This window comes from Pinus tabuliformis, chromosome 9, assembly GCF_031772625.1.
Source record: "Pinus tabuliformis cultivar Carrire ecotype Pingquan chromosome 9, CPIR1, whole genome shotgun sequence".
NCBI classification, from domain to species: Eukaryota; Viridiplantae; Streptophyta; class Pinopsida; order Pinales; family Pinaceae; genus Pinus; species Pinus tabuliformis.
The window spans coordinates 756,502,101-756,515,908 of record NC_142307.1 but is presented as its reverse complement, the minus strand read 5'-3'; the positions used below and the strand labels follow the sequence as shown (position 1 = coordinate 756,515,908).

Here is a 13,808-nt window from a genome sequence, read left to right as displayed (position 1 = left end):
CTCTGCCATGACCTCTTCTTCCAGCCTCCATTTTATAAGAAAAATTAGTTAACTGTTCCTGCTCTGATACCAAAATTTGATGGGTCTAGCCCTTACGACTTTCGGATTAATGATAAATACATTGATTGGATTTTTTTATTAAACGGTGGTTGGTTGACTTTAATGCGGTGGTACTGTTGGTTTATGGAGACGAGGACATGTGTCCAGGTCTCGGGCTTTGTTCCTTCCCACTCCTTCTATGCCCTGAAACCCTGACTGTTCATTTCATTTGCATTGTTCATTTTGCTGTGCCGCTATGCTGTTGGTGAGGTCTCTGGTTCTGCTATACGAGGGTTTGCTCTATCACTTGTTTGAGATTTCGCTTTTACTGTGCCTGGTTTGCAATGTGGTGTGGATTTTCACCTGTGGACGATGTCTCGGCCTGTTCTGTGCTCGGCTTCAAGACCTGGGTGTGAAACCCTCGGTATCGGTCTCTGTGGTCAACTTTTGCTCGGCTATACTTGTATTCTCAGTTGCAGCTTTTGTTTATTTGTCTCCCCTCCATGCGCTGGCTTCACAGGTTGATTATTTGTTTGGTTTTGTCTCAGGTTGTGGCCATGGAGTCGCTCGGCTTCCAGCTTCCACTCGGAAGTCACTCGAAGGTAATCCCTCTTTCTATGCTAGTCACTTTTTTTTTTTTTTTATCAGACACTGATAGCCTCTACTCCTCGTGGCAGCGATCAACTTTGTGGCTGCAACCTCGACTCCATGGCTTCTTTGTTGGCTTACACAGGCTCAACTCTTCTCTGGTAAGTTCTCACAACTCGACCCTCTGTTCTGGTTACAGTCTATTAACGTAGTTGTAGGTTTCTTGTGCTTCATTGTTGATGGCCTGGTTGTTGGCCAACGCAGGTGAGTGACGGTCTGCTCGTGGTCCTCACGTTGGGTCTCCTACACCTGAACCGAGTAGGGTTTCTCCTTGGTGTCTTTTTGTTGTTAGACTGAGAGTTCAATGTTCATAGGGTTTTATGAGTCTTACTTGTAGTTTGACTTGGCCCTGTGGTCTCTTGTCACTGTGCCTATGGCTCCATTTCGACTCTGTTGTTTGTGATCATGTATGTATTTAAACGGTCTTGCAGTGACCTCGCGGGGGTTTTGTAGTTCGATCGACTCTACTCTATTTACTGGTTGTTTGAACAATATACTGTAACGCTCGGCTTTTGACAAATATATATATATATATATGATGTGAATTTGATTGTTCAAATTTTGCAAATGAAAATGGGAATGTAATCATGTCTATACCTAAGCTTGTCTATATGGATAATGGCTCTCTTGTTCCTCGTATATTTGCTCTGTTTGTGTTGCTGCTTATCTGGGAGCTCTTGTCGCTTTTGATGCTCACTGTTCACCTATGTATATTTATTGTGCTTATGGAAAAGAAAATAATTCAAGAGTACTCTGTAGGAATAATTCTAGAGCTCTAACATGAATGGATTCAAATGTTTTTCTTCAGAAAATATTTATGTGCTTTCTCTTCATTCAATTCTATGATGGCAAAAGATTCCATTAGTTGTTTTCTCCTTTCATTTTGTAGAGCACACTAGACGGTTAGCAAACTACCAATAGTTACAATATGTGGCTACATTAAATGGTTTCTGAATAACTGCCTTTTCTTGCTTTGTAAATTAAAAACAAATTTTAAATAAAACTAAAAATAAAGTAAAAATAAATACGTAAGCAAACATTAACATTGGCTGAGACAGCCACTCCTAGAATGTGAAAACTAATGCAACTCAAACTGTTTGAAAGAGACAAAATTCCAGCCATGTCCTTCCTTGAGCTGGATGCTCCTGCATCAGATGTTGTTTGTGTAGGGCAGCAAACAAAGAAGCCTTCCATTTGCTTATATCTTGCCATTGTGCAGGGCAGCGAACGAAGAAGCCTTCCATTTGCTTATATCTTGCCAAGTTGCCAAGGTCATTTGGGATAGAGTTCTACAACACATTCACAAGGTTGTTTCTCCACAATATACATCTATTGAAGCTTCTATATGATATTGGAAGTCAAATTGTGAGTACAAGGCCATTCCATTTTTTTTTTATCTTGCGGGGGCTTTTGTGGCTATGGGAACGCTCTGATATTTGAAAATCTATCATATGATATTTTTAGGATTAGCGATAACGTTTATGTTTTTCTCCATGAAAATGGTTCCATGCCACCAAAAGCTCATTCCACCAAATGCAGTAGTCTTACCAGACCTTTTTTTTGCCTTAAAAATCATGGAAATTTCGGTAATATTTTGAGAAAATCTAGCAGGGATTTTTGTAAATCCAGATTATATCTGTCAAACTTCAAGATTTTGGGTGCCCCATGTACTAAATCTATTTCCACCGTGAAAAAACATGATTCAAATACAATATTTTTTGAATTGTTTTGCCCAAATTCTAGCCATTCATAAATTATAAATTATATGAAATGTCTCACTGTAAGTTTTTCCGATGTTGCTGCTCGATTATAGGAATGCGACTATGGTGCCCATATTGTTTTAACAACAAATTGATATATTCACTTAAGCTGCAATTGTGGCTTGGGCACAAATACAAGGGTAGAAGTTATTGGATTGTGGGGACTTTTATTCTGTGCACGATGGTTCAACTTGATACTGTTTCTTTTTGGTGACTCTAAGGTCACAATCGATTGGATTAATGACTCAGACTCTAAATGGTTTATAAATTTATTACATATTTAATAGAATACAAATCGCAGTTGTCAAAAGGAAATCGTTCTGGATTAATGACTCAGACTCTAAATGGTTTATAAATTTATTAACTAGCAATTGCACCAAATGTTGCAAAGGAACTTCATAAGGCAATAACATATGGAGAAAGAGCATAGATGAAGAGAGATGTGATATGTTACAATTCCAGTGAGAGAAATAACATGGTGTTAAAAGTAAAGTGAAATCCTCTTTCACTATCCTATTGATTTGGTTTGTAATATGTCAATTGAGGGAATGCTTAGCAATTTCAACATTGTACTTGCAACTTTAGTTTTGTTTATGCCCTTTTAGGAAATTGACTAGCCTGAAAATTTGGAAATGGATTGTTGGTGAATGTAGGTATAGATCCTTGATTAAATGCGATGGTTTTCTTGTGTTGATGTTTATTTTAAGATGTATGAGGAATCAGATCCACAGAAGGGTCTGTGAATTCCACCGAGTTTTTAACATTAACAATATAAAATTCAACCAAAGTGGCATGTTTCAAAAGGGATGAAGCTAGGAGAAAGTCCCGGACGATTTTGACATAATGGAAACCCCTTTGGTGCAGCACATAAGCCAAATACAACTCATGTTCTCCACCACAACCCCTATCATGTAAGCCAAAATAGCTTAGGTTATACACCACAACTTATAAGCCAAATACAACTCATGTTCTCCACCACAACCCCTAACGTGTAAGCCAAAATAGCTCATGTTATACACCGCAACTTCCTATCTCGGACAATGTTTCTCAAAGCAATTTCTCATATCATCAAACAAAAATGGTTTAAAAACTTCAATCCTTGCATCCAATTCAATTCATGTATAATTATATAGAAAATCTTGAGCTAGTGAGTCTCCCTTAAAATTGCAGAGTAAAGTAACAAGAATTGTAGACATAATTCAATAAAATAGGGCAAAACTCTAGTTAGCAACCATAAATACTCTAGACAACCTCCTATATGTTGTAGACTCACATTACAAGAAAAAAGGAAGGATAATAAACTCCCTTGATCACATATAGGCAATAGATACCCTAGCGTAGTTGTGCGTATAATAAAGGAAAATGATCAAATTCCACACATTTTGCAACAACAATATATTATAATCATTACCACAAGCTTTGGACCAAACAATTCATCCAAACCATGAAAAATGAAGGTCTCAGACAAATTAGTGAAGTCTTTGAGCCCAATAAACCTCAAAAATTTAATTTCCTCTTATTGACACAACTATGCATCTTCTATCTCTTAAATACCCGTTGATTTAGTCTTGTGTCAATTTCAAAGCATCCACAATAATTTCATTATTGTTGTTTTCATGTTTTAATACTTCCCTAGAACTATAGACTCTCCTTGAATTCTTTGGACATACAAATTTGAAGACATGTTTCTTGCAGCCCATGCTCAACTTTTCTATAGAGGAGGAAATGAAGAAACACCCCCAAAAAGCATTTTCTTGAATTGTTAGCCCCTCCACATCACCGTCATGATTTCTATCTATTACTCTATGAATCTTTTGTTGCTTCTTCCATGTCGAACATGCTTGTAAAAGAGAATAGTAATTTTAACCAAGAGATATAATGAACATCATGACACCCAGAATTGAACTCAAATCTCCATCCTAGAGTAAGGAGATGCATTTTCTCTTTTATGCGAGTTTGATTCTTTACAGTCTTGCCCAGCTTAAGATTATAGTTAAGGGGTGCTCAAGGACAATCTTGAACATCAAAGGTTTTTGCAGGAGACCCTAATACCCCATCAAATTCACAATCTTCTTGCTCTTTCAAGTCTACCTCCTTGGTCGGAGACCGGGACAGAATTTTCTCAATGCAATCTGCTTCATTGGCTAGAACAAGGGATAGATGTGCTTGTTCTTTTTCTGGCTCTTTGAATGCCATTTTTTCAGTGTTGGTTGGGGTTCAATATCATCATCATCACCTAGAATAAGAATATCCCGAAGTGGCCATAAATTTCATTTCTTATAAGGATATTTTCTTCTAAATCAACACATAAGAAAAAAGCCCTCTGTAAAACTCTACAATAGACTTCAATGTCTACAAATAACTTCCAAAAGGAAACCCAGTCACCAAGGGTTTTAGGTCAACTAATTGCTTTCAATGTTTCCAAGCACTATTGAATTTCTGCAAAACCTAGAAGCTTTAGAAGGTGGTTAAAAAATAATCGCAACTATTTCATTAAATGAATTTGATGGTCATTTCTGGAGTAGAAAAGAAAAATAATTCCATCTATTTTATAAATGAATTTGATGGTCATTTGTGGAGTAGAAAAGAAAACCCATAGAAGATGATGGAAATAATTCCATCTATTTCATTAAATGAATTCAATCACGTCATTTCAGGAGTACAAAAAGAATCTAATGAAAGAATCCAAAAGAATCCAACACTGATTAGGCTTACCATTTTTTAGTAAATTAAAAATGGTGAAATAAAAAAGTTGAAATGTTGAAAAACTACAAATGGTTTATAAATTTATTAAATATTTAATGGAAGACGAATCGCAGTTGTCAAAAGGAAATGGTTCTCGAGAACTTCGTTGAAGGTTCTCGTTACTGCTGGCCAGTAAATTGAAATCTCTATGCGCACTCCCCTTGCTGCCATATTCCTTTTCAACGTCTAAATTTCTTGGCCATCGATATACATTTTTAATATAAATGGAAATGTTTTCCACCAAAACACAGTCACATCATTCACACGACGAAACGCTTTTAATGTGTTTCCTGAACCAAAACACATGGTACCCGATTTTTTAATTTTTTTTTAAATTTGAGTTTCCTGAAAATGGGAGGAATCCTCGACAAATTGCACGCCAATAAAGTGACAACAAATGAATGTGAAAACATGGGGACTGGAGTCGATCACGAGTCTATGACTACAATACGGAAGATTCGCAGCAATTCATCTAAGCCGTTCGGAGATCTATTTAAGCCACCCAATGTTCTCTTTCAATTCCCCCCTTCATTTCATTAACATCGTTAGTTTGTTTATGCCCCTCTGTATTGCATTTTATTCTGCGAGTCCCTGTTTCTTTCTTTCAACATACATTGCCTCCTTTCCTATTGCATTCGCTCTTCTCCCCATATTCAACATATCTAGTATTCTTTAGAGCCAATCTTCTTTGATTCTTTTGAAATTGTCGAAGTTTCATAATTGGAACATAATTATCTTGTTTTCATGCCTTTGATGTGCATATACTTTAGTGTATCAGGATGATAATTTTTTGGTATATGTATTGCAGAGTCATCCATAATGGTACTGGCTGAGAATCGACTCGTGACCGAGCAGGGCCCTTGATTTGACTGCCTTCTCTTTGGTGAGCATCACACTTCTTTCTTTGGCTTTTAAGTTTTCCCCTTTTCAATGGTATTAAGCTAAAGCTGTATGTATTCGTTTCTGATTCCAATCCACTGTTCTAGATCTGGATGACAAATTATATCCCTTAAAGCTCCAAACTAGCTGCAGCATGCACCAACAACATCAGAGGTAATCTTATAGCTAATCTGCGCCTAAAAAATTATGTAATTTAAGTGTTATTTTTAAGGAAATGTTAATCTTTAGATTTTAATCCAAACCAGAGTCTGAAATGCAACCCGGAAAGCTTGGAGTTGCATATTTAGATTGCCATCGAATAATTTCTTGGAATTTACGTGAGCTTGTTATATGCATCTCCAACTTTTCAACTTGAAGGTAATCAGACCCAGATCGACTATGGGCTTAGTGTTCATATTCAACACACCCAATATATTTTCTGTAACTAACGCACTGTTGCACACACAGAGTTGGATCACCCCACCCCTACTGGGGTTGTAGATGCAATTAAGACTTCTCTTAAGCCATTGAGGTAACTTTTGAGGTTTGAATTGTGTGTGTGATCTGGTTGTTGTGTGACAGATTATGTGAATCAAAAACTCGGAGTTGAAAAGAGCAGAGTCCCTGACTTGAGCAGAGAGCTGTATAAAACATATGGGACAACCATGGCTGGACTCAGGGTAAGCATTAAATCCCTATTGTTTCATGTAATTCAACATGGTATTTCAACTTTTAAGGTTAAAATGACTGGTTTTTAGTATTGGGAGTCTTCTATAGCTGATTACTGAGGAATTATGAAACCCCCTTATGTGTCATTAGTTAGCAAGTAGCTTAAGAGTGGGGTCCCTTATGTGTCATCGGTTAGCAAGTAGCTTAAGAGTGGGATTATGAGCTGCTTTCAATCAGAAGCTGCTTCCTGGAATGACTGCAGAACATCTGAGACATACTATCCATAATTACTCCATGGTTTTCTATTATTTTACTGGCCACTACTCTGCCAGGATACCTTTTGCAAATTCATGAGACTGAAACCCTGTTTCTCATCTGTGGTCTTTAAGCCTCAAGGAACTCTCTTCTTACTCCGCTAATGATAATATATGAATGCAAATATAATGTGTTCTAGATGTCTTTATTTAATAACTACTACCAATATCAATTTCTAAAATATGGAATTATGATCAATGTTATGGCTAGGAATTGCAATTGGATTGAGATCCTTTTTCTCAACTTTCATGTTCATGAATTCCTTGCATATTTTGACAGTATTCTTTGTTCTACGCAGGCAGTGGGCTATGAATTTGACTATGACGATTACCACAGGTATCTAAGAAATCTTGTATCATCTTCTGGTTGGTAAATTTACAGCTATCTAATGTTTCAACTTTCCACAAAATTAGAGAAAATGCCAGTGATTTGAATTTCATTGTTTAGACTGTTTGGAATACCATTGGTTTCTTTTGGCCTTACATGCTATCCTGTTTCACTCACTGGAAACAAACATTTCTTATACAGTTTTGTTCACAGAAGATTGCCATATGAGAAGCTTAAACCAGATCCTATGTTGAAGAACTTGTTACTAAGCATGCCTCAGAGGAAAATTGTAAGATCATATGGATCCCTTCAAATTCTTTTTACGATGATATTAAATGAAGTCCTAGGTTTTGTTTGGAAAGTTATTAGCATGCTCGTTAACCGCTTGTAACTCTGTTTTGCAAAAACAGATATTCACAAACAGTGAAAAAGTTCATTCTGCAAAGGTCCTTAACAGGCTCGGATTGGAAGATTGCTTTGAAGGCATAATATGCTTTGAGACACTTAATCCTGTTTCAAATATTACTGAAAGCAATAATGAATGGAATATGCCCGCTAATAACTCTACAAACCCGAAGACATCCATAATTTGCAAGCCCTCAAAAGATGCCATGGAGCAGGCTCTTCGCCTTGCAAACGCTGATCCACAAAGAACGGTATGGTAACAAAGATTTTGATGGCCATTTTCGTTCAGCTATCCATTTTTTCATGAAAATGTATTATATAATACATTAGCAGTCAGTATGGATCTACATTAAGATTGACTCATCCACGTACCGTAAAAAGTTTATACCAAATCCCCCTTAGTAAACAAAGAAGGATAGCTAACACCTCTGCTTTGGCCCCAGTGTGAGGGTACAGGGGTATCCTATAGCGATACGTTTTCTAAAAATGGCCATTCTTGCTGAAATCCCCCAGGGTGAATGACCTAGTTGTCTTTTGAGAAGTTATGTTGCAGTGGTATTTTCATAAGAAAAAGATGCATGTTGCTCTGATCATGTCCCACATATTGCACAATTATCAACTTGTCTCTGAAAACACTCCTTTTTCAACGAGCAAGATCTACAAAGAGAATATTGTATTGAGTCCCAAAACATAAATCTGAAGGTGTGTGACAGAGATGTTTAAATAAGAAAGAGATGTTTGTTAGTCTGATCACATCCCACATACTAATCAGTTATACATCTATTCCCGAATAGCACCTTTTCAGTGGAGAGGAGCTACAAAGGGATTGTTGTACGCAATTGTAGTCTAGACTCAAACCAATCTGGCAACCTGCAATTCCACATCATCAATTTTTATTTACCTTATGCATATCATTTCAACATCTATTGTAAGAGTTTCTATTTAATCTATTATGTTTCCGTGCAGATTTTCTTTGATGACAGTCCCAGGAATATAGCCGCAGGAAAGCGTACAGGCCTCCATACGGTATTGGTAAAGACCATATAATTGTAAATGGGATATAATGCTTTTGTAAAAATGCATAATTGGTTGAATCTTCATCTAATTTTAGTATTGGCTTCCACCGTCAACAGGTAGGCACTTCGTTCCGCGCAAAGGGAGCAGATTTTTCCCTTGAAAGTATTCACAACATTAGAAAAGCTCTGCCCGAGATTTGGAAAGAAGCAGATGCAGAGAGCACCAAAAATGTTGCGTACTCAAGACGAGCAGGTGCAACCATTGAAACTGTTGTGACTACATAATACATAGTCTGATTGAATGAGGGAATAGAGCAGTGTTGCGGGGAGCGCCCCCCCCCCCGATCCCGCTCCTAATTCGCACTCCAGGCGAGAGCGGGTCGGGAGTGCGCTCCCTAAAAAAATTTTCGCTCCCTGCCTTTTTGGGAGCGTTTTCGAGAGCATTTTGCCTTTTTTTCAAATTTTTTTTTTTGTAGTAATCTTCGAAATGCAATTTTTTTTTTTTTAAAGAAACAAATAATTTTTTAGTGGGGAAACATAATGATCAACTCTATGTCCCTAGTATTGATATGCTATTCATGGTACGAGAGTGTTTTGCCTTTTTTGCAATTTTTTTTTGTAGTAATGTTCGAAATGCATTTTTTTTTTAAAGAAACAAATAATTTTTGAGTGGGGCAGCGTAATGATCAAGTCTATGTCCCTAGTATTGATATGCTATTCATGGTAATGTTAAATTCTTAAAGTAAAAGTGACATTCTCCTTAATCTTCATTTTCATCCTTTTAATGTTAAATTTTTAACATTACCATGAAATAACTCAGGATGTTTGAGAGTGGTTTCGGCTTCATTGGATTTCATATGGAGAAAGTAGAATTTTAGATTTCATTCAAAATCTAGCAGACTTATCAGTTTTTTAGGATTGGGGGATTGCAATGTTTCCATTGAATTTTGTCATGTATTATGGTATGGAACTCGTATTTAATCAACAACACCAATCCCTCTATGTACCTTGATGTTAGTGACATTGGTTGTCGAACTCCTCTTTCATGACCCTACTAAAAATGTATGCATCACTCAAACAAAATCTTGACTTGACATGCTATGCTTTTTCTATCTTATGTTAATCCTTAGAGGGTGATATTAATGACAAAGATCGCTATACAGATATAGAGGTAATGACAAAGATACCTCTGGATATTAATGGTTAGAGGGTGATATTAATGACAAAGATCTTGATTTTCCAACAAGACTAAAAAATTAGACATTTCTCGTGGTGGCAAGAGGCCCAAGCATAAGAAATAGATAATAGATTTACTTCTCTTTTCTAGTTTCTAGTAGTTTTTATAACTATTGACTCTTTCATATTTATTATGATATTTTTTTAAACAATATATGACAATTTAAGTTTGAAGTTGGCAAGTATAACTCATTAGTAATGAATTATGAATATGATGCTTCATGAAAGTTGAAAGTTGTTTCATTTCATTTAATTTTATAACATTTCATTTCATGTTAGATATTATTTTTTGTAATGGTTACATTTAGCTTACAAGTACAACTTTGGTGATCAATGATGATAAATGTTATATATTGAATTTTGAAAGCTTGAAACTTTAAGATTGATGAATCATGAGACTCAATATGTTGTATGTTACTATGCTACTAACTTGTGGACGTGGTTGATGAATATTATAACTTCTAGATGATTGTTTTTATATGGTTCAATCTATGTTTTTTATATATAATTCATTATTCTACATGTTTTTGTTGACATATATGTATCAAAATATATATATATATATATATATATATATATATATATTATATCAAAAATTCTCCGGGATTCGCTCCCAAACTGGGAGCTTACGAAAATGTCGCTCCCTCTCCCATTTTCGCTCCCGCTCCCCACTTTCGCTCCTGCTCCCAAGTAACATTGGAATAGAGTAAGACTATCCCCATTGGAGTGTGACTCTGGTTAGAGGAAACTCTTGTTCTCTGTAATCTTGATTTTTGCCTATCGACAAAGGAAACTCCTATAATATCTAACCTTGTTGAAATGTGTATCTGCTCTAAAGAATCCCGTTACTGGATGCAATAATATTAATTCCAAATAGATTGATCAATAGATGAAATCCATGTTTATTTGGAACAATAACGCTCTTGAGATGAGATGTTTTCTTATTTTTTTGGGAGAAACTAGTGGGACTACTGTAAATTGATTCCAAACACCAAAACTCCAGAGGCTGGAGTTGGTGATGAGAGAGCTCTGTTTTAAAATTTTATCCATAGTAATTTGGGTACAGACTCACAGACTGATTAGATGAGATGTTTTTTTCATGTTTCATTTTTAGGAGAGCTCTATTTTAAAATTACCCACATGACTCTCGGTACTTAGTAAACTTCTTTTTGGGAGAGCTCTGTTTTAAAATTATCCAGAAGACTCTGGGTACGGTGTGAAACCAAACATTATATTGGTGTATGAGATTTTGTTTGTGGGATAAGGGATCTATTTTCACTCAGTAATTTGACAGCTAAATCTATGAAGACATATATATTCTATTTCTCCCATTTTAAAGTTATTACTTTGTTTTTAAACCTATACCTTTCAGGAAGAAAAACATGCTATCAACCATTAAATCCTCTCAAATTATAAAAATTTGATTATCTTATTATTTATTAAAAAGAGCGATGTAACGATCTAAAATGGCAATTAACTACTATGATAGGGAAGTCACTGACAATGATGTAACAATGCAAAATAGCAATTAAGTAGTATGATAGGGAAACACAATTCTCGTATTCATAAATAATATGACTGCCAAATTGAGCTTTTCCATTATAAGATGCGTACCGAAAAGGGCCATTCGCAGGAAATTGGATAGTTTGGTTATGCGCACCTAAAAATGCCAAATGTGGGCTTGCAAAAAATTGGTCAGTTTGGCCGGGAATTAAAAATTATAAATATATTTAGTTATTATTATTTTAAAAGACAAATATATAGGTTTGGAGTATGTTTTAAATGGTTGTGGCTTAGTTGGAAGTGTTTTTAAAGCTAAAGAAACAAGTATTTTTTTTTTCATAAGAAAAAGCTGTATATTATTTATATTATATATAGAAAAAATATGTACATTATGAAGAGATAGAAAATATTTCCAGTCAAAAGGGAACTGGATGGAGCCCAGCATCTGACAGAAACTTTTCAGAATATACATATTTCTTTTTATAGATCAAGTATGAGGACTAATGCAGAGAGATATTCAGACAAAAAAACATAATACCTAGCCATAAGACAGTGATAATATGAATGGGATCATGAAACATACCAGAATAGGGACGACACTATATACCCGGCATGGATAATGGCTGAATAAAGTATGTGTTGGATTCTACAGTGATGCTCAAATGCCACATACCACATGGAGACTGCAAACCTTTCTTTAATAGCTCGTCCACCACCTCATTTTGCAACCGCTTTATATGTGAGATAAGGAAGAGTGAAGGCTTCCATAAAGTTGAAATCCTGCCCAGCCATCCAGAAAGACTGTCGTTTTTTATAGATTATTTTCTGATTACATGCTCTGTGATGATTTTGGAGTCACTGAAGATTTGGATTAGGCCAATATCCAAAAATGAGCAGAAAATGAGTAGACCATGTAGAGCCATGGCCTTAGCTTTGTTGTTAGTCCCTAGGCCACCATTCCAAAAGATAGAATAATGTTGGTCCTTTGTAATGTAGATGTAAACACCACATGCACATTTTCCATCTTTTGCAGCACCGTCAAAGTGAGCCCGTGGGACGATATGTTGTTTAGGGGCTATAGTACTAGTCTGAGACTTCAATTGTTGGGGAATATATGGGAGGATTGATAAATAATAGGGGATAATTTTGTCGAATATGTGCCCGAAATCCTCCTTGCAATTTTGAAATATCCTTTTATTTCTCCACTTCCATACGAACCAGAAGACAATAAGTGGAATAGGGCACCAAGTGATTTTTTGGGAACCCCACCATTCGAATGCATCCATAATGGAGGAATGAGATATGATAGAAAATCCAAAATGTGAAGCCAGCTGCTTCCATAGGATCTGAGTGAGGTGGCAGTTAAGAAAATGTGCATGTTGTCTTTTGTTTCAAATATACAGATTGAGCATATAGCTGGCCCGTGCCAGTTCCTTTTCTGTAGATTTGACCATGTAGGATTTCTATTATGAAATACTAGCCATGAAAAAATTATAATTTTTAGTGGACAACCTGATTTCTAGAAAGTGTTGGGAAATATTTTCCGGGAGGCCTCCTTTAGATCTTCAATCAAGGAGAGATATATATCTCTGATTAAAACATTGGTCTTGCCTTTCTTAACCTACCAGACAATGTTGTCGCTTTCCTCTGTTTTGAAAATCCCAGCATGCTTCATATCCCAGATAGTCTTGTTCCATTGTGCAGTCAATGTTTCATTGAGGCCCAGTGCCATAGCCAATTTCCATCTAGGAATTGCTCCCTGCCATCCTTGAATGACTTGTGCCCAATAGAATAGACCTTTTTATTGAAGGAGCATAAGAACTTTTTGATGGATAGGGGACTCCACCTCAACACCCATGATAGAATCAATGCCAATTAGAATGTTGTTTCCTATTTGAAATTTCCATACCAGATTCCTGAAGAAGAAATGAAGAACCTTTTGGAAGCTCCTCCAAATAGACGACCCTTGAGAAGGACCCAAAGATCTATTCTTGTACCAATAAATGACATCTTTATTCCCAAGATATTTCATCTTGATAGCGTTACTCCATAAACTGTCTCCAAAATCCGCTCTCCATAGAGATTTACATAATAGGGCCAAGCCAAAACGGCGAAAATTCATAATGCCCCAGCCCCCCATTTTTCTTAGGAGGGAAATGTTAATCAGTTTTGTAAGATGGTATTTCCTCTTTTCCTTGCACAGCACCCCCCCCTCCCCCCCCACTCCCCCATATAAAGATTGCCATTAAATTGTTTAATTTTTTAG

The 13,808-nt window shown here is 36.2% G+C and overlaps 1 pseudogene; it reads left to right on the top strand.

The window, feature by feature from the left end:
• The first annotated feature begins 295 nt into the window (after positions 1 to 295).
• On the top strand, positions 296 to 9,088 carry LOC149150914 (uncharacterized protein C24B11.05-like; annotated as a pseudogene).
• The last annotated feature ends 4,720 nt before the right edge of the window (positions 9,089 to 13,808 follow it).